General features: G+C 46.5%; 1 long non-coding RNA gene and 1 other non-coding gene across 5 annotated transcripts in view; one reads left to right on the top strand and one right to left on the bottom strand.

Moving 5' to 3' along the window:
• The window catches only part of LOC126531436 (uncharacterized), a 90,796-nt gene that overhangs the window by 28,715 nt on the left and 40,475 nt on the right, over positions 1-21,606 (top strand). The window lies entirely within an intron of this gene.
• On the bottom strand, positions 2,329-2,421 carry TRNAY-GUA (transfer RNA tyrosine (anticodon GUA)). The gene is made up of 2 exons: positions 2,385-2,421; positions 2,329-2,364 (listed from the first exon to the last, which is right to left on the bottom strand). It is a non-coding gene; the product is annotated as a tRNA-Tyr (tRNA).

Below are 21,606 nucleotides of genomic sequence, written 5' to 3'. Positions count from 1 at the left end.
ATACGAGTTACCGGTAGCTTCTCATATAGCTAACTGCAATTTTCTGCCACTGAAACATGCTTTTATACTACACTGCATAACATTGAGAAATGAGCCGGCCGAGGTACTTTTCATCCTATTGTCTCCACTGCAGCAACCCTTGTATAACAGAACTCTTACTTTTTCTCGTGAGTGTCGCTCCTGAAAGTCCAGCTCGAAACAGCGACACGTCGAGTGTTATTCACGGCTTCCAAAATGGCGAATAATGAAAGCTTGTTTTCCTCGCCATCTCGCTGGAAGAAAGGCTGTTCAGGAATTCAGTAACATCTTAAACTCCTGCCTCCAAACTCTCTGTGCGTTTGATTGAAGTCAGCCAGAACCATGGCTGCGAATACTTCAACGTTATCTTTAGCAGCAGTTCAAATTAGAACCAACTGGTTAAGTGATTTTCTTTTTGTTTTATACTTCGGGTACCCTACGTAGTCATAATAAAATCTGCCAAGACAACTGTTGCGGCGATTGCACTGCTATGTTTCTTTATTTCATTTTCTTTTCTTGTATATTCGAGAAATTGACTTCTCTCGGGACCTAACTAGCAAAAACTAGCCGCAGTACAAGTTTTCGTGGTGAACACCCCTCCTCTCCCCTAAAAAAAAAAAAAAGGATGGGCAATAATCACTCGCCCCCTAAGTATGCATCGATCGCTCAAAGCCGCGACTATCAGCCGGCTCCAGATGTTTTGAACCAGCTGTGTTTTCCTCGCGGGGGCAAATCTTATCACCTTTGGCATCACCCGGCCGTACAACGGGTTAAAGACCGCGGAATACACTACGCCTTGTCTAGGCACAGAAAATACGGGGACTAAAACATCGTACGTTGGTCGAAACGTATCTTTTAAGACAGCTTCTTCAAATGCTAATGAAAACAAATTGAAAATGGTCGCTTAGGAGTTCTCACCCGCAATGTATACACGATTTTCCTAACGTATACGATGGTCATTCATGGCAATGCTCATCTATCTAGCAGGGGCTTTTAAAAAAATTGGTCATTTCCGTACCATCAATAAAACCGAGACCTCACTGCTGACCCATTAATCTTAGTGAAATGTTTTCTAGTTAAAACGTTCATCAATTCGCACTTTCTATATCACCGTCTGGAAACGAAAGATGAAAGCTTTAATAGCGATGGTTCAAGGAGCGAAGGTGGGCCAATGAACATTACAGCACCTCTCATGCTCGCTTACACACTCAAAGCTTTCTAAGCCACAGAAAATAATCGGAAGAGAGTGCAAAAGCCTTCAATTTTTTTTAGCAGCATAGTGTCGCGAAAAGAGCAACCATTGTAAGTATATAAATTATTTCTCGAGCCTAAAGACGTTGGACAAATTTGTCGACATGTGAAATCTTATTGTGCGTTAACATTTTCAACCGGCGACCGGCTTTGAATATCTAATTCAATACGAAGCCAAATTCAACTAAAGTTCAAATTAATTTCGAAAAACAATTCCGTGATAAAGACAATGACGTAGAATAGTGCAACACACAACCAACACAAGAAAGACGCTCGACACGAGTACAGACTATAATATGTTATTGAAGTGTCCACCACAAGGCTGCGCTGCCGTACACCTACGTTCAACTTCTATCTACGTAGGTCTGGTCAGGTCCCCTCACAATTATGCCCACTCTGTGGCGAAACGGAGACAATAGACCATTTCTTGTTGTCTTGCAGGCGTTTTTCTCTTATAAGAAAATGACTACTGGAAATCCCGCTTCGCAATATTGGCCTAGGTTTATCTGTGCCTGTGATCCTATCCTTGGGAGCCTTTCTTATTGGGTTTAGCCACAGGGATGTTTGCTTGGCAATCCAAAATTACCTGATTGAATCTAATCGATAACCATGCTAGACTGATCCTCCCCCTTCCCCACCATAGCTTATTTTATTTATTTGTTTGTTTATTATTAGTTTTGCTATTATTATTCATGGTTTTCTTCTGGTTGCATTTTTTCCTCTCAGAAGACTTTTACTATGTTTCAACGTTCAAATTGTTAATTCCCTTGTTTGTTTTATATACCTAATTTAACTACCCGAGTCATGGCCAATCCCTCACTGTGGGTATGCGTCACTGAAGTCAACAACGTTAGTCTCCGCTCGTGTCGTGGTTCTTTCTAGTCCTTTGTGTGCTGCGCTATTATTATTCATTATGAAATACAACTCCACCCAGCATTCTATACTTCTGAGACATAAATCAAATTTAAGAGTTCGACTTCCTCTGCTCATTTCGTGTGTGTGTGCGTGTGTGCATGTAAATGAGTCCGCGTACAGAAAAGAAGTAGAAAAAAAAGCACGTCCGTCGAGCCGGATTCGAACCAGCGACCTATGGATGGCAGCGTTGTGCGAGACTTCTACAGTCCACCGCTCTACCAACTGAGCTATCGACGGCACGGAAAACACCTTCTCAAAAGACCCATTTGACGGACGCGAACGCCTGTAGCAGGAAGGCGCCGCAACCTAGTTTCTACTGGAGCCGTCCGGTTTCCTGTCACCGCTCTCTCCTTGAAGCGCCGGGCTGCAACGCGTTTTTTCCCTGTACGCCAAATTCTTCTTCACAAATGCACTTACTCACTTAAATATTGAGGCGTGAAGATAACTAAAGGCAATAAAAGAAATATAACAATGCTGAGACTGAAATGTCTATTAAAGCCATGAAGACGCAGGCCGCATACGTTTAAGCTCTCTAGGCGCGTTTGCAAGGAACACATTAGTATTTGACGTATATTGGCGGTAATTGTTGTGGCAACGGTATTTCGTTTCTTCTCTCCTTATTTCTGATATTATTTCAAAGGACAGGTTGGTAGGCTTAGTGCTCGAAATCACAGAAACACACTGAATACAGCCAAATAGAACGAACGTTTGCGAAGTTCCGCATACGAGTAAAGGAAGGCACAGATAAGGGTAAGTTAGGATACTCAGAGAGGCACAAACTTTCTTAAATAATTGAAATCACCAGAAAAGTTCTTGATCTTTCTTCGGACGGTGTTCTGGAGGTCGGTATACCAGTTCCTTACCAGTCGGTGGAAGTCGGCAATTCCCGAGGACGAAAAAATTCTTTACTGCTTGTTCATAAGTTCAATTTCACTTTAAGATGCGAGAACCATCTGCGCTATTTGTGGTCCTTTCAGAAACAAGCCAGTTTTATTCTGCGCAGTATATCAAATGAACAACCGCGCATGCAGCTTTATTCTTTCTCGAAGTGCTAAGGCAGCTTGCAGGGATAAGTACTGCAGTATGGATTCAGCAAGAGAAGCAAGCGGGCAAGACAGCAAACAGTTAAAATAATGAACGCATAAAAACAACTCTACGTCGTTCTCGCACGAGAGGGGTTACGGGATCCAAAATTTTTTTAGTATCAACCATGTGAAGCCAACAAATAATTTCTTTTAAGATTTCCTCAGTTTGATTACTTTTTTGTTGTTATTGTTGTTCCCGTTTCTATAAATGCACAAATGATAAAGGAAAATGAAAGTAGACAAAAAAAGAACTTTGCAGCTGGACCTTAAAGTTGCAAATTACTATTGTAGAATGAAGAAATTTGCTGTTAGGATACTTTATAGATGATACCTATAGCAATACAGTATTATACCGACTTTCGTACCTACCGAGGTGTTCCTCAAGGCGGTGTACTAAGCCCTACCCTATTCAACCTCACACTCATTGGTCTCGTTGATCATCTGCCAGCAGCGATGAAGATATCAATGCACGCAGACGACATATGTATATGGACTTCAGGGGGGACATGTCCTCAGATACGTGCAAGACTTTAAAAAGCTGCTACTCTGACAGCTATATACCTCCGCAACCAAGGTCTTGAAATCTCGTCAAACAAATGTGCACTGATGGCATTCACTCGCAAACCAGTTACACCCTACGCCATCTCAATAAATGGCCAGATAATTTCTTATGAGAAGACTCACAGATTTCTTGGCATAATCATTGATAGAGATCTCTCATGGAGCCCGCACGTGACCTCCTTGAAACAGCGTCTGACAGCAATCTCCTAGCTTTTCAAGTTTCTGGGCGGAAATACGTGGGCAATGTCAGTGCACGCAATCTTGGAATTGTACAGGACTCTTTTTATGGGGCTTCTTGAGATACAGTTTGCCCGTACTGACCTACACTTGCCAGACAAACCTTCGTGCTCTACAGGCTGTTCAAGCTCGGGCTCTCAGGGTTTGTCTTGGTTTGCCAAAATGCACATCGACAGTAGCGACTATTGCGATCGCCCGGGACCAACCCATACAAGCACACATTGCGGTGGAAGTGTTGAGAGTGCACATTAGGCACTTTGTCCATGCCCGTTCCCACCATCTGGCAACACTACCGTCAGAAAGGCCGCAGGCATCATTTTGTACTACGATTTCGGATTATTACACCTGCCTTCCATCAGGCTTCACCCCCGCAACTAAGCCATCGATTCCTCCATGGTGTTTGGCTCGACCTACAGTGCACCTACCGTAACAGGGATCAAGAAAAAAATCTGAGCTGTCATCTCCTGCTCTTAAACAGCTAACTCCGCTCCTTTTGCACGAGAGGTATGCCGACGACGTAAATATTTATACTGATGGATCGGCAACTCTCCAGTGCTGTGCTGTGCTGTGCTACTGTGTTGTGCGGTGACTGTATGCAGTGACAGTGACCGACTGTGATTGTATGTCTATGCTCCTTTCTTTCTTTATCTCTACTTAGTTATCTATCACTTCACCTCACCTCCCCTCTCTCCCCAGCGTAGGGTAGCAAACCGGGTCTTCCCCTCTGGTTAACCTCCCTGCCTTTGCCCTTTCCTCTGTCTCTCTCTACTGACTTTCGTTGTATTTGAAGTGACCTTCACCGCTCAAACTGACGTGCAGACACATTGTGTACTTCAAAATAAATTTAAAGAAAACCCCATCCACGTTGGATTCCAGTATCGCTAGCTGTGCTTTATGATGGACTTACTTCACTATGCGCTTACTATAAAGAACCATGTGCGCGACGATGACCCCGATTTTAGCCGCAAATATTAAAGGAACTTATTACGTTTCAATACGGCGATGTCTATTCCTTGGACGTTTCCGATGGGGCCGCCCTTTCATCAGCGTGCGCCCAGATAGCGACGAGGCCCGACATAGACTGTGACGTGCAACAAAAAAGGAGACCACTTGGAGGCGACAACTGGAGACGGTAATTACTGCGAAGACCCCTCTACCTGAACCTGATCAGCCCTGATAAGCTGAACTGATTGATGAAAGGGGCTAACGTCGAAGGCTACCGTGGGGACAGCGTTCACCTCGAATTCCCAGATCGCTAAGCGCTTGCGCCATATGCTGGGCCGAAGGTGCAACATAGCAGGTGGAGTCTGGCGGAACTGTGCGACATCATGGGAGGGATATTGCGCCAGATTCGACGACTGTGATCGGCTGAGATATAGTCATCAGATTCCCTAGTATAGTCTCCTAAGGAAGACGACTGTTTTAAAAGCGGATACATTTTGTGCTTGAGGAGGGTGCTAACGTGTCCTTATGTGAACTCAGACGTTCGATGTGCTCCTACATCGAGTGGACTTCCATATCTGGAGCCTTTGTAAATAATGTAAAATAAACCCATTTCCATCATTCATACTACAGGACTTGCTGTTCAATGGGCTTCGTGTATTCCTGGCCCAAATGTCGCTTGTAGCCGCAACGCACTCTACTGTAAAGCAATAGAAAGCCTGCCATTCAAAATGTCCAAACGTGCAGTGATTACTCCGGAAAACCAGTAGAAACCTTTTAAACAGAATTTTCAGCCTGCGTAGTCTCCCCTTAAAGCTGTGTACGGACGCCAACAACACTGATTACTGGCAATGACATGCCGTTAAAAACTGCAGAAACACATTGGGTTTCTGCTGTAACTTTTTTTTTATTTTTTGCAGCGCAGCCGTGTACCTCTACACCCTCCCCCCCTCCCCCAATCCATTTATGTCAGTGGGCAAAAACTGAACCATTTACACCGGGACGCGCGCCGCGTGCGCCGCTGGGTTCGTTGCAGCACCACCAGATGGCGCTCGCCTCCGCAGCGGCGCCGGCCTTGCAGGAGACAAAAAAAAAAAACAGAGACCCATAATGCTCGCCTGCGCGAATAGCATTCATCGCAAGCGCTTCCTGGTGAATGTTACGGTTGGATAAGCTGCAGTTGCCGCGAAACGGCAACTGTAGCATACGAAGCAGGGAGTGACGTAAGTAGGTAAGCGGTTGAAAAAAAAAAAAAAGAAACATTGAAAATTTCGGAAGAAAAGCAGGTTTTTTCGTTTTTTTTTCCAACCAGGATGAAATTAAAAGGGAAACAGAGCTTCCCCGCAGAATTCTTGTTGCGATGCGACTCCTTTCGACGTATCTAAACGTTTTCGCAAAAAGAGTTTGGAAGTCAGCGAAGCACCTGGATCCATCCACGTGGTGGCGAGGACTTTGCTTCAATCAACCCTTGAGCCCCCTCGCCTGTCGCGTACTGCAGATTCCCCCTTCTTCTGCGGCATGTGAAATAATCTTGTCCGAGTTTGGAAATGTGCACACCAAGCTACGCAACAGGATCGCAGGGGATCGCGTGCAAAAACTTGTGTGCACGTGCACTCGAACCTCAGTGTCCGGAAATCTTCGTCTGCTGCACAGCGAAGCGTTGACGCGTCAAACGGAAATGAATCGAACACAGATTGATCAAGATGTCGGGCTTGACGCTTCGATGTGAAATCAATGTCTTGACGTGCGATCATGCCCAGATTTCGAACTTCGAAGCTCAGCTGGGACTTTTCTGGTGCAATAATTTAACAATTCTGTTCTTTTCAGCTCTTTGCGCAACCGTCTTCTTTTTTTTTTTTCAATTTTTATTACGTTTTCTGAAAAAAAGTATGAAAGAAACCAGTATTTTTTCACGCCCTTCAGAATTTCATAAAATCTTACGTCTAGAGATGTAAATACACTTTCGTATGTAAAAAAAAAAAAAAAAAAGAACCCGCCTAGCAACTGATTTGTGTTGTTACAGTACTACGGGGAGGCCACGTATAGGTGAGACACTCGCCGCGTTGTCTTAGCGGCTATAGTGTTGCGCTGCTCAGCACGAGGTCGCGGGATCAAATTGCTGGCGCGGGGGTCGCATTTCGATGGGGGCGAAATGCAAAAACGCCCGTGTCCCGTGAATTGGTGGCCCGTTAAAGATCCCCTGGTGGTCGCCATTAATCTGGAGTCCCCCACTACGGCGTGCCTCATAATCGAATCTTGGTTTTGGTACGTAAAACCTCAGAATTCAATCCGATTCACGTATATCGAGGACTCCTGAAGAGCAGTGTGCACACGAGGTGCGGCGAAAGTGTGGTTATGTGCCTTTCTCTCGTATCTGGTGCTCTCTTTGTAGGTGCACGAAGTAACGGCGGAAGCCAAGTCGCAGGCCGCTGAAACGTCTTAGGCTAGTAATTAGGTAAAGTTAATGTCACCATGTGAATAATTTCAAGCTACTTCGCGATGGGCAATCGTTCTAGGTGTTGTTTACAGCATCGCTGTCCAACCACCTTCACAGCGTGGATTGGAGACCAACTTTTCTTAACACTGACATTGTGAATCTGGTAAACTCCCTAGCACGTAATTGGTTGCCTAAGTCTTAAAGTCTTTTTTTTTGGGGGGGGGGGGGGGGGGGGGGGGGAGATGGCGGGGGGGGGGGGTGCGTTGAGGACGGGGAGTCGCATATAATCTCACGTGTTTCCTGCAGCCGCAGTCTGCGTGGTCAAACCAAGCCTTTCGTGGGACAATCAGCGACCCTCGCACCACTGCCGCAATTTTCTGGGAGGATCACGCTAGCACTGTGCGCGTCACCATGTGAAGAGAAAATACTTGAAGACCCTAGATGTACCACTCCAATCGTCTGAATGACGGCAGCGCCACGTTTCAACACATGCTATCTGGAAATAAGAAATAATTTATTCTCTGACTAGAAGAAAAGTTCTCACAAGTGCATAAAATACGATTTCAGGTCATGCAATAATGTATTCATGCAAAATAACTCTCCCTGCCTGAGTTTTTGGTTAGGATATGGTTTTGTACGTGAGAGTCCGATAGTGTTTCACCGTCCATTGACGCGACATGCCATTCTTACAGCAATTTCAGAGATAAATTAAATATACAATTCCTTGTTTATGGAATAGAAGCACGTTCGTTTCCTTCAATGTGGCACACAGTCTTCGCATTCAGACCACAATCCAAAGACATGTTGGGAGTGGTGTACAGTCCCATTAAGGTGCAAACTCAAGTGAAGTGACACTGGTTCACTACCGCCCCGCCAGGAGCGTACGAAAGGGTACATGTTAAAGATCGACGCTAGCACTGTACCCTAATTCGGTACTCTCTGCCTCAACAGGCGCTGAGCGCGCAGGCACTTCGAGCTACCGTTGCGCTCGGTGAGACCCCCTGGTCTGTTTGCATACGTACGTTGCTCATTAGACAGCGTTTGTCAAAGCGCGCTTTTCCGCAATACGAAGCATTGTGAGGAAAAGCCCCCTTTTCTGACTCCCTTCATATTACGGGGCAATAACAGTCTGGCCATTGTGAGCGCGCGAAAATTGGTGACTGCGCCCAACCATCGTTCGACGACTGCACTGAACGCACTACGCGGATCACTGATGCCGTTTGCCTTCCGTGCCCGCTTGAGCCATACTACACCCACAAGTGGACGACGACGGACGAGTTTATTTGCGCTACCAACACGCACACTCACTCACTCACTCACTCACTCACTCACTCACTCAATCACTCACTCACTCACATTTGTTCTGCCACTGACCTGCTTGAGTGCCAAAGCGTCTTTATTTTCGAGATAGGGAAAGTTACAAGTCATCTCCCAGAGTTGAAAATAATCATTCCTATCTAATTATCGCTAAAAACCATGCCTTCATAGTTAACAGTTCGCCTCGCTGCCAGGTAGGGGGAAGGTTCCGCGAAACGATGGCCCATTCGCAGAGACCTTCAGTGTCGAGTAGCCGCCCTGAAGAGAGAAAGTGTGCCGAAAGCAGATTACCATAACCTCTCACCCCTGTCGCGCTCCAAAATGTGTTTGTTTCGGACGAAATTGCTTTAGCGGTTCAGAGGTTAAGCAACCGTTTTTATGCCAGTGCCACTTGGCATTCTTTTCGGTTGCCAACTACGACGACGAGCCCATCCGTCATCGTGACGAGTGACTTTGGCGTTGCGCTGCCAAGCCCCGAGGCGCAGGATCAAATCCCAGCCACGGAGGTCGCATTACGATGGGGGCGAAACGCAAAAACGCCCGAATACCGTGCGTTTGGTGCACGTTGAAAAATCCCAGGGCATCAAAATTATACCGGAGTCTCCACTACGGCGCGCCTCATAATCATATCGTAATTTTGGCGCGTAAGACCCAAGTATTCATTTTGTTTATAGACATTCTTACTCTCAAGTACTGTCCGTACACGTATCTACACCTTCTCTCTGCCTTCTATCTCTTCCCGTTCTCCTTTCCCCAGCGTAGGGTAGCAAACCAGACTCTAGACTGGTTAAAATCCCTGCCTTCCTATATTCCTCTCTCTCTCTTTCTCTCTCTCTCTCTCACACTCTTACTGAGATCTTCATAATCCAATATGTGCAGATGTGACTGACCTTTGTTTCTTTTTTTATCCATGCGTCTGGATTAAGTTTCGTGTGCAGTCGATTTGTATTAGATTACTCACCTGACCAATTATTCGCAAGGAACATCTACCGTGTGCCTCAGTTGCGCTTCTTGACGCAAGCGGTTTTGGAATAACAAACTATAACAGGAAGCCATTTAGAAAGCGTATTTATCAGGTTAGTCCGGAGAAGAGGAGGAGGGCCAGGCAACGAAGATATGGCAATCGGGGCACGTTTGCTTTCCTCGTCGCCTTCAATGCGGGCACGCTGAGGTGGCCACGCCCTTCTGCTGTTATTTCGTAACAATATTTGAGGTTTAAAATAGCAAATAAGTCTGAAGATGCAGGAACAGTAGCACGCGTGAGCGTCTATAAAGGTCGTCGAGATTCAAACTGCTTGACTTCTACAATATAAATGCGACGCACCTCCTTCAAATTAATGAGCACAGTAGCCTTCAGTATTCGCGAATAAAAGGTATGCTTTCTTTTTGCCTGTAGTTTGTAACTCACTGCAGGTACTCTACGTCCTCAAATTTTCGAATCACGTACATTTATTGCTCTTACTGTGACTCACTGGCATGAAGTCAGAACGACGTGCATCAGCGCACACTGCTCGGTGTTTACCTCTGATTAAAGAAATATGGCGCCACACAAGCTGTCAAATATGACGTTGTCACTGATATAAAATATAGGCACTAGGAAACTGAAACCGTCCAATGACGCACGGACTCGTGAAGTATAGTAGCATCACAGCAAATGGCATGTGACCACCATCGGTTCATGCACGTCGGTCGTAAGGAAGGAAGGTCGTTGGCATTTTCGTCGAAACCGCGTTGTTTTCCACACAGCCTTGTTGTAAAGAAGAGAAGTGCGCGAGCAACTCCTGGTCGCTCTGAGTTTGAGGAGACGAAGGAACAGATTTGCAGACCTTTTCGTTCATACGTGCTCTTTGCCAGTGACCGGCCGCTTGCGCTTGCAATACATCCAACATCCCCAATGGCTGCATATGCTCTTGCAAACAGTTCTGGTGGAAGAATTTCTTTATATATACGGACCGAGTACTGTTGTTTCATCAGTGGTTCTGATCCAAGGTCACCGCCGGTTAAATGCAGTCAATCACGTGTCCGTGAGCAGATGTGATCATAAAATGGGCCTTTACTAAATCACCGTGAACATACAAATTGTGCTTTCGCATTTTTCTACGCCGTGCCAAAATTATTGAGGCATGGCCGTCCCTAATAATCTAGTCTATGCTGCTGCATCATTTTGGTATGCTCCATAAATATGTATGCATAAAGATGTTTTTCGTTATGATGCAAGGAACCATAATTCATTTTCGCTACCCTAGCGCGAGCCCTCTCGGCTTAGAAAAGTTGCTTGGGTCATGCGTGGGGTAACACGTCGTTACAGCGATCAGCTCTAAACTACTTCTTAACCTTCTTAACCAAAATATCTGCATTAATATTTAGTATGTCCTTGACCTCCTTAAATGAAAATAATGTTGCATCTGTATATTTGTTTACTATTATTTATTTTGTTGATCCGATTGGCTTAATTGATTGACTTGGGTTTTATTGCATAAAGGGCAGAATGTGCGGTTTTGCTGCTGGTTTTCCTAGTATGTTGATTCTTTAAGCACGTTTACAAAATGTGCTTGAATGCCGGAACGTTTTCTGTATCACCTCACGTCACTCTTTGTAGCGTAGAGGGCGCTTCTAACGCTACCAACGACACTAATGACTGTCGCTACTGATAATTTGTCTATCCTATTGTTCTGTTGGCCGGTATAAAATACGCGGCAATAAAGCCAGTAGACATTATCGTCTGCGAGTATGTGACATGCGGTGCTGCTTCGTTCACTACATGGTGCCAGAAGTAGTCGCCCTTCGGCTTCTTTCGCAGCGGTAAAAGGGGTGTGTCAGCAGCAACGTATTGCAGATAACAGTCGCCGGCAATGTCGAAGCGGTCATCTTAAGCACACCAAGAAGGATACCCATCCCGTTGTGCCCTGTTGTAAAATTCGAGCTTGACAAGTTGGAAACACAGGGCATAATTAGGCGGATAACCAAGCCGACATGATGGTGTGCTGACCTGGTAGTAGTGCGAAAAAACTCTGGTAGCTACCGCATATGCGTGCACTTGACCAAATTGAACAAATACATCCTCCGGGAGTGGCACATCCTACCGACGGTTGCACAAGTTCTGGGACACCTCGGAGTGGCGAAGGTCTTTTCGAAGCTGGATGTGACGTCTTGTTTTCACCAGGTCAGGCTGGTGGAATGGAGCCAGGAACTGATCACGTTCATAACACCTTTAGGCAAGTACTGCTTTTGCCACCTACCGTTCGGCATTACGTCTGCACCAAAGTACTTTCAGCGCCGGATGTCTGGCATTCTGGAAAACCAGCAAGGCGTGGTTAACATGATCGATGATATTCTGGTGTTTGGCCGCAACCGAGAAGAGCACGACAGAAGACTCGGCGGCGTCTTGGACCGGTTACGCCGGGCAGGGCTTACCAAATAAGGAAAAGTTCAAGTTCGGCGAGTCAATCGTCAAGTTCCTGGGCTTTGTGGTCTCTGCAGATGGCATCTCGTCAGACCCAGCTAAAATTGAAGCTGTTCAGAAGATGGAACCACTCGTGGATGTAGGACGTGTGTGCAGATTCATAGGAATGGTAAATCATGTCGCAAGGTTCCTGCCACATTTGTCGGACACATTGGCCCCAATCCGAGAACATCTGAGCATGCGGACAGGCTGGCTGTGGGGCCCACCTCGGCAAGCAGCCTTCGAAAAAGTGAAAGGTATGCTTTCTTCGGAAAACTGCATTCCCTGCTATCACCCAACTCGCCCAACGGTGGTCAGTGCCGATGCAAGTTCTTTTGGGCTTCGAGCGCTCCTAGTACAAGATCAGCCAAAGGGTGAAAGACGGGCTGTGGCTTTTTCTTCATACTTGCTGAGGAAGACTGAGAGCAGATACAACCAGACGGGAAAGGAGGCCTTAGCTGTCACGTAGGCTGTATAATGCTCTGATGAATTTCTCTGAGGCCTCCTATTTGTCGTTGAAACAGACCATCAGCCGCTAACGACACTTCTGGGTGACATGGAGGTGGATTTGCTACCAGCCAGTATACAACGCCTGCGATTCAATTTGATGGGCTATCAGTTCAAGGTACCGTACCTTCCGGGCAAGCTGCTAGCTACTGCCGACACATTATCAAGGGCTTCGCTTCCCTCTCCGGACACTGCAATTCATACAATTCCTTCTCTTGAAAGCTGTATGCAAGTGGTCGTGGAAACCATTGGCAAGAGTGCGCCCGTTGACTTGAGAACCATGCGAAGGCATCAGACGTCTCATGGCGTCTGCTCTACCTTGGTCAAGTTCTTCAACTACGGTTGGCCGTCTAAGTCAAGGCTACCAGTAAACTTAGCAGCGTACTGGAAACACCGTGGTGAACTTTCGATTGCCGACTCACTTCTGCTGAAAGGGGGTCGACTGGTTGTTCCTGCAGCCCTTCAAGCGGAGGTCTTACGACTGGTACACGAAGGTCATATCGGAGTGGCTCGGTGAGCCCGCGGGTCGGAGAGCCCGCGAGGCGGTATGGTGGCCTGGAATAACCACAGAATCAAGAAATTATTCGAAAACTTCGATCAATGCGTAACTGTGCGACAGCAGATGGCATAACCAATGATACCGACAGATACCCCTAGAGCTCCCATGGCTGCAAGTGGGGCCACACATTTTCCATTTTGAAGGTCAGGACTTCCCATTAGTAGTTGACTACTATTAAGAGTTCCTGGAAGTACCGACTCTGCGCGGAACGTCAAGCAAATCAGACATTACTGCGTTAAAAAGCATTACGGTCCGATTTGATGTGTCTCAAGTTCTTCGGAGCGACAGCGGACTACAGTTCTCGTCGAAAGAATTTATGAACTTCGCTTTGAGGTACGGCTTCATTCATTGCACGTGTAGCCCCGCTTTTCCACAGTCAAATGGGGAAGTGGAACGTACAGTGCGAACGGTGAAGGAACTGTGGAAAAAGAACGTCAACAGTCACATGGCTCTGCTGGTGTGCAGGGACACTCTCGGCCCAACAGGCTTCATTCCTGCTCAGTTTTTGATGGGTAGATTCCTGCACACCCGTTTGCCAAAATTTTGTGACCATCTAACTCCGACACAGCCTGACCACGGCACCTTCAAAGAGCGTGACAAAGCTGCTAGGCGCAGGCAGACCACGCACTACAACCGTCGCCATGGTGTTCAACCACTACTGGGCCTACAAATTGGCCAGAGCGTCTGGGTGACATATGACAGGTGTGCTGCTCGGGTGCTTCGTCGTGGTCAGCGTCCGCGATGCTACGTGGTGGAAACGCCGAGTGGTGTGAGTCAGCGGAACCGTCGCAGTCTGCTTGTACTCTTTGCCGGTCACAGCAGGTCACCTGGTTCGAAGGCACCATCACCAGTGCCAGATACAGTGCAGACAACTGACAGTGAGGAATACTTTCCGTAATCAGTTCCAGAGACAGCGGAGACAACTGACAGTGTTGGAGAATTCCCGTCACCAGTGCCAGAGACAGCGGAGACAACTTACAGTGAGGGGGAACTCTCGAGTACTGAATGTGGTGGTGTGCTTTCTCCAGAAGCTCCCCTGGATGTGCACCTTCGTTACCAGGCGCAGACTGCCCGTGGACGATACACACCGGGACTCAAAGTCGCTGTTCTCGGTGCACTCGATCGGGTCGACGCATTTTTAGGCCAAAAAATACTGGACCTGTAATTAGCCTGTAATTAGTCCACCTTCGTGACAAAGGTGGATGTAGTGTAGAGGGCGCTTCTAACCGTACTGACGTCACTAACGACTGATGCTACTGATCATTTGTCGATTCTATTGTTCCGTTGGTCGGTATAAAATAGGCTGCCATAAAGCAAGCAGACATTCCCGTTTGCGAGTATGTGACATGCGGTGCTGCTTTGTTCATTACAATCGTCGAACAATTTGGTAGTGGAGAAGCCGGTAACACAAGAGGCGACAAGTACACGCGCGCAGACACGCACGCAGACACGCACACTGATTAATTTTGAGTACCTTAGGGTTTTTTAACGTGCACCCAATGCACGGTACACAAACGTTTCTTTTTTTTTTTTTCATTTCAACCCCATTGGGGTCCGATCCCGCGCCCCCGGGCTTATCAGCGCAACGCCGAAGCCACATTGTATGTCTCGAGAAAAACGTGTATGCACATACGATCTCAGGTGTATCGAGGATCTACAAGCGCGCGACGCGCTGTTTTTCGTCATTCAGAACCGAACACGTCCGTTCGCGCCGGAGAAAGGCGGCACCAGCCAGCCGCAATGTGGAGTTGGCTGATTACTCGCCTTTCTATGCGTCCGTTGTATTGAGAAAAGCGGCCAGGGCGGCATCGCGTGCACGAATCCACGCGCAAGTAGACGGCGTGCTTTTATTCTTGCTTTCTTTTCTGGCCGTTCAGGCCACCTTGTGCATAGAACTTGCCCTTTCGAGTGCGCATTGACTACCTCGAAACAGCGAGAGATCCAGAGATGTATACCTGCCGCCTGAAAAATTGCCCTAGCGGAAATGTGGTGCTACTGCCGTTCGTGTGCTTGTATGCGCCGTCGTCGCCGTATCTTCGGCGTCCTTCGCTACTTGCTCCCTCGTGTGGTCTCCACTACAAAGGTCTACAACAACAAGGGTGCGGCGAAAACGAAAAGTTAGATTACCTCGCACGCGATCGATGCATGCATCCTGGAAAACCAAAGGTGCAAGACGCTGTGCAGCGACGATAGATACGAGCAGGGGCGAGAGGAAGGGGGCAGTGAGAGGTGGTCTCCCGGCATCTCCCTTGCCCTCCATGTCTGCGGAATGTTCGCCTCTACAGACTCTCTAGGCGGACAGTGGGCAAACAGCTGTGTGATCTCCCCTCTTCCCTCCGCTCCATCACCCCCGTCCGCCCCCTGCAGTCCATCCGACCCTTCCGGCCCTTGCATATCTCTCCCCCCCCCCCCCCCCCATCCTCTAGAATTGCAGCGGGCGTTTCTGTCGGCCGTGCTTTTGTGACCGGATATGGCACTCCGCTCCTGAAGTGTTGCCTTCGTTACAGCAAGGCCTGCCTTGCTTACGTAACTTTCATTATCGGGCGCAGTAACTAGCTTGAGAATTCGCGTTAAAAAGACTGACAACTGGCCAGAATGTGTTCTGGGACGTTTATGGAAATGAAAGGACCATGACTTATAGTGATACAATCCAGCACGCTGTTCGAGATTTAGGTAGGAATTATAATTTTAAACTGGCAAGGAAACTTTAAACTGGCGGTGAAATCTTTGCGCTTCGGGTGTATTCCATGGGATTACTGTACGTAAGACGACTGTTATTAAGTACGACATAATTATTGCTTAAAATTTTAGTTGGTGTACTAGACGCTCGCGCTTTATTCTATGCTTCGGAAATCAAAAGCGCTCACATGGCTGCGGCAGCATGCTCAACTGCGTATCATGTGTAAAAGCGTCCTTTCGTTTTGGATCCTATTGGTTTAGTTTTTGCTGGTTAAATACCAAAGCAGTTGGACAGGAAACGACGAAAACACGTAGCAATTGCCGCAGAAATACGTTGACACATCGGGAAAACATGATTCGCAGAAAAAAATAACGCTTTCTCACGACTACGGCCGCAGTTGTCTGCCTCCCACTAATGCCGCCGTATAATCGCTATCGCGCTCACCTATCAACCTTTTCAGCATGCTTCCAGGGATCGACTACATCCTCACTGCAGATCGAAAAATTCCGATAAAAATGTTCCGCGGCGTTTTGCGCGTTACCGCTTCATTATGAGACACTCTGACGGGTAAGCCTCCCATTGCACTTAAAAAATAAGAAATGGATACCATGAAAATTAGTTGTCGGTCCCTTTATGTCCGAACGGCTAATTTTCGTTAGCTCTTCAAGCACGTGCACGATGGGCCTTGTACTTCAGCATGGGTCTCTATTCTATTTGCGCAAAGTAAGCTAAATGGTAGTGTCGCCCGCAAGTGCAAGCACCGCATAGTTGCGATCTAATTTGACTAAACGGCGGAAACCATTGCCAGCAGCTGCTCAGCCACCTCGTCACTAAGTCATGGCTAATGGTCGCTCTGCAGGCGCGGATCTACCTTGACAGTGTGGGCAACGCCTCAAACGTGCTAACCTAGACGTTGTGAAACTCGCAGGGCTAAAGCACGGTTTACTCACCGGACTAAAGCATTGAATGTGTAGAACAACCGTCCCATAGCAGCAATATTCCTGCCAAGAATTCTGAACTCCGCATCGTTCTCGCGCGTGGTATATGCTTAGGGGACCGCAACTTTTTCTTTCCACTCATCATGCATGAAAGCTCATTTATGGTTCACTCACCATGGTGGATAACCAAATAACCGAATCAACTACGCGGCTCAGTTATACAAAATACCTCTTTTTTTTTTCTGCACCAAGTATTTAAGGATTGCCTTTGGCAGATAGCATAATTATAATCCGTGATCTAAATTACTCGACCAGGCGGGCATTACTTCTAGAGAAATCAAAATGCTTAATTAAGTAAATTGCATAATCACGATAATTAACTTTTTAATTAGTAACACTGCAGTCAATATATCAATCTACGAATTATAGCCGGTTAGATCGCAAGGTGTATTCACTTGGAACAAACTTTCAGAACCACACTAGTTTCGATATGTTAATTTTCAAAGTGCCCGACGAAATGCATTGGCGTTCCAATTACCTTTTTTTTACGAAAACGCTGTTTTATTCATTGATGCACAAGAGTAACTGCAACATCAATGCATTTCGTCGGACATTTAGAAAATAATGTCTCTTAGCTGGTGCACTCTTGAGAATTCGTGCCGAGTGAATACGCCTTGCGAACTCACCGGCTATAATTCGTAGATTGAAACGTTCATTAACGTAATAATGCCAATTATTTAGTCGGGTGTTTCGATTTTTCGTAGACGTAATGACCACCTGATCGTGTAATTTAGATCGCGGATTAGAATTGTCCTATCTGCCACAAGAAATTTTTGAAAACTTGGTGCAGCTAAAAAAAAAAAGAAATCACCCTGTATTTCTAGCGCGGAACACGGTGTTCTCTGCTTGCAACGGGGACGAGCTGTGGAAAGCGAGTGTTCGACCGGCGCTGTCCGTTGAGGATTCTGAGTGCGCTCTCAGGGGCAGAACGACCGACACCTTGATGTCTTAGAAGAAGTTCAGCTCTGAAGAAATGATAAGTGGTATGGGAAGCAGCTCCGGCTCGGCAACTGCCTGTGCGCGCGATGGGTGGTTCGAACGCCCGAAGGAGCATGCAGCGGTTGATATGCAACGGGCGTGTGAAGGGGCTGGCGTCAGGACGATTTATTTGGCTGAATCGTGCGGTCGTTTAGATAAGGGTCAAATTGTTGTAGCTGTCCTGCGTTGTTAAAGAAAATAAGTCGAAAGGGGGCTGCAACTTGCAGAGCATCTTGCATCTTCCGTAGCAACTAGTCATGCGCACGGAATTTATTTAGACCAGCAGTGAGCCCGCTGAGGAACGTCGCGGAGTGTAGCCTCTTTTGCTACTATGTCCACGTGGAACACTGAAGAAGCAGACGAGTCTGGGAATAAGCGTCGCTCAGGGGAAACGCGTGGCACCGTTTTCATTACAGCAGCTCTGCTGTCGGCAAGACACCCTAGGCGTCGTGACGTGCGAATTAGTGCAACGCTCCGTATGTACGTTCGCCGAGTGGGAAGTCAAACTGAAACGCTGAATGACTCGGAAGCTACGGAAGGTGGTGAAAATCGGGACAAATCGGAGGAATACGTGCGGTTGGCACTGTTTTCGGCGCACAGAATAATGAAAAGAATGAGAGAAAGAAGGAAGGGGCAATAAGTGCGCACAAGTGTTTGCACTTGCAAGCACCAAACAGATGCGTTTTTACCAGTTATGTTTTCTTCCCCCCAACGTAATCCCTTTATGGCGATGTAGGTATTCTATAAATGAATAAATAAATAGGCTTCCGAAATTTTTGAAGACCTTGGTGGGGGGGTCTTTAGCAAGCTTCTTCTTTGGCGCTATTTAATACCTAGTTTAATTTGGCGCCCAAGAAAGACTGGCATGGTCGGAGTATTCCGCCAGTGCAGGAATTCTCACCTGCGTAAACATTTGCGTTATAGTTAATATAACATATTTAACTCACCTACCACGTATATGACTTATACCTAATGTTGTATACCACCCCTAAAATATTACCTCGCCCCCCCCCCCTCCCCCATTGTATCCCTTTAGGAAAATCAGTTTCGTATCGAAACCTATCAAAGAGCATTTAAAGCTCATCTCGTGACGTATTTTCACACGTGTCACCTCATATATTTTTTATCGAAAGCTAAATCTTTCACACAGAGCAGACAATGAAGTAAACATGCATGAATTAGAGGCGCGAAGCTCTTGTTTTCTTTTTTTCTCCCGCTACAATACATAAATGGTGCACATCGGCTATAACATATTACAGGGCAACATGCTTTTTTTTTCTTATTCTGTAATCATGGGACCGGAAGTGTTCTGGCTCTCTGCAGACACCTCGCTTCCACCGGCTGCACGCGAAGGGTCTTTAGGGGCCAACCTTTTGTTGCTCTGTAATGTCCCGATGGCCCGACCGATAGTAATGGTGGCTATTCAGGAAGACGGCGTGGCAGATACGGCCGACAATGCTCTAGCACGCTGCGGCTGGCAAGGCGTGAGGTCCACACGTCCAACTACATGCAGGCTAAGTGGACACTGGGTAGAGGCTAAATTTATGGGCTCAGCTCTGATTCTCGGCGCCACAACTGGCCTCATCGAGGCGTGGCAACTACCTGGGTAACCATAACCAGCCGTTTAAGCTGCACCACACCACGAATACATCTTTCTTTATTTTTCGTTCTTGTTCTTTTTTTTTCGAACAAGGGTGTTCCGTCTTAGGACAGTGAAGATTTGAGATAGGCCCTTTGTGTTCGTATATTTCTGGCAGTTTGCCGCGCTGGTAATACTAAATAAATGCGAGGACCCTCCAAGACAATGTCAGAAAATAAGTTTGCAGATCTCAAGCAATGTGAGGCATTTAATTTGAACGTTCTCATAGTACGAATGATCTAAAATCTAAGAATATATCATAATGAGATTGTACAGGGTGTTTCAGCGAACACTTTCAGAAATATTTACTAATTGCCTGTGGCTGATAGCACAATTCTAGTTCATGAGCTGGTCCCCTCAAAGAGGCGGACATTACTTGCACAAAAGATTGAAAAACGCAGTCGACTAATTAAAGATATCGCTATTTAGGTTTCTGACTAATTACATTATGGCAAGTATTGCAATTTACCAATGCTAGCCGGTGAGACTGCAAGACATATCATCTTGAAAGGAATTGCATGGATGACACAATTTACGAGATTGCGACGTCACACTTGCGGTAAAAATGCAATGCCGTTCCACTTACACTTTTTTTTTTTTTTAACAAAACGTTGTTTTATTCACTGAAGCACGAAAATAACTGGAAAGCCAAGGTATTTCCGCAAAGTTCGGGAATTAATATCTCGTAAATGGCGTCATCCTGCGAATTCATTCCAAGTGGATCTACAAGACCCGGTACACAATAATCATTAGGCAACAATGCACCCACGACAGTCATACTAACCAACAGCCTATAACAATGTATGACAAATAATCCCTTGCTGCGAAATGGTCATATGTAGAGGCAGTTGAAGCTTCAGCGAAGGATAAAGTCCGCCCGCAAGTGAAGTTTACCGTGTAACTTCGACCTAGAAGTGGCCTCTGCGTAAGGTTACTCATTCCCCCGTTTCACGACATACTCATGTGCCGCTCGTGCTCCTTCGAAGAGATAATCGGACATATCATACATTTTTTTATGCGAAAGCATCAAATGGCCCATTGAGCGACAAGTCGGCGGTGTCTGTAGCACCGAAACGGCACCTGAAATTCTCATTGGTTGCGGCGCACGTCACAAGCGCGCCTCGACGGAGCCGAGCGGGCGAATCGGAACAGCTGCTTCCACATTGTCGCGCCAGGCGTTGCGTGAGGGTAGGGTGAGGGTGGTGACGTGACGTCGCCACGACGCCACGTCACCAGCGCACGTCGACGGAGCAGAAACGGCGATGCGACGCCGCGCGCAGACGCTATTCTCAAGGCTGCTTGTGTTATCCTTTTCGTTCCTTGATCGCGCAGGCTGCTCCGTCGCCTGCGTTCTACGTACTCCTCGGTAAGGCCAAGTGAAACGTGCCAAGCATCTCAACGCGCTCGCGTGCCTGCAAGGAGTTCATAACTATAAAAACCGCTCATTGGCGTTCAATTTCGCAGTAAAAGGAAGCTTTAACTCGAGGGGCTCCTATGTACGTAAATACAGGAAAGAGGAGAAATCGTTTTTTTCGGCAACCACTGCACCAAATATGCTGAGGTTTGTAGCATTCACAAAAAGTTGAAGCCTGTTGGTAGCGAAATATTTATGTATGCCGTCAATCTTTAAGAAAGATTGTTGAAAATCGCACATTTTCAGAAAACGAAACTATGAAGTTTGCAAGCCTCCCAGCAATGAAATAAGACATAACAGTTCTGTAAGTTGTGCCTAATAGTACATCTAAAACGAAGAAATTTGATGTTTTACGTATGGCTCTCACATAGACCACTAATATGTGAGTAAGATGTTTGCAAAACTCTCTCAAACAATGTAACAAATTCACGTAAGATGTAAATTGATAAATAAAATTTGTCCGCTTTGGATGTTGTAATGTATGCAGTATGCAGAATCGCGATATCTGTTCTTAGTGCGAAGCTACGAATTTGTAAACTTCGTGCTTCCATATTTTTTTCAAGCTTAGCAATTCGGGCCATAAATGAAAATTCTGCTTCCAGCAGTCACTAGAAGTAAACATTATC

Source organism: Dermacentor andersoni, chromosome 5, assembly GCF_023375885.2.
Source record: "Dermacentor andersoni chromosome 5, qqDerAnde1_hic_scaffold, whole genome shotgun sequence".
In the NCBI taxonomy this organism is placed as follows: domain Eukaryota; kingdom Metazoa; phylum Arthropoda; class Arachnida; order Ixodida; family Ixodidae; genus Dermacentor; species Dermacentor andersoni.
The sequence above is the reverse complement of the archived record's forward strand: the minus strand, read 5'-3'. Positions and strand labels throughout refer to the sequence as shown.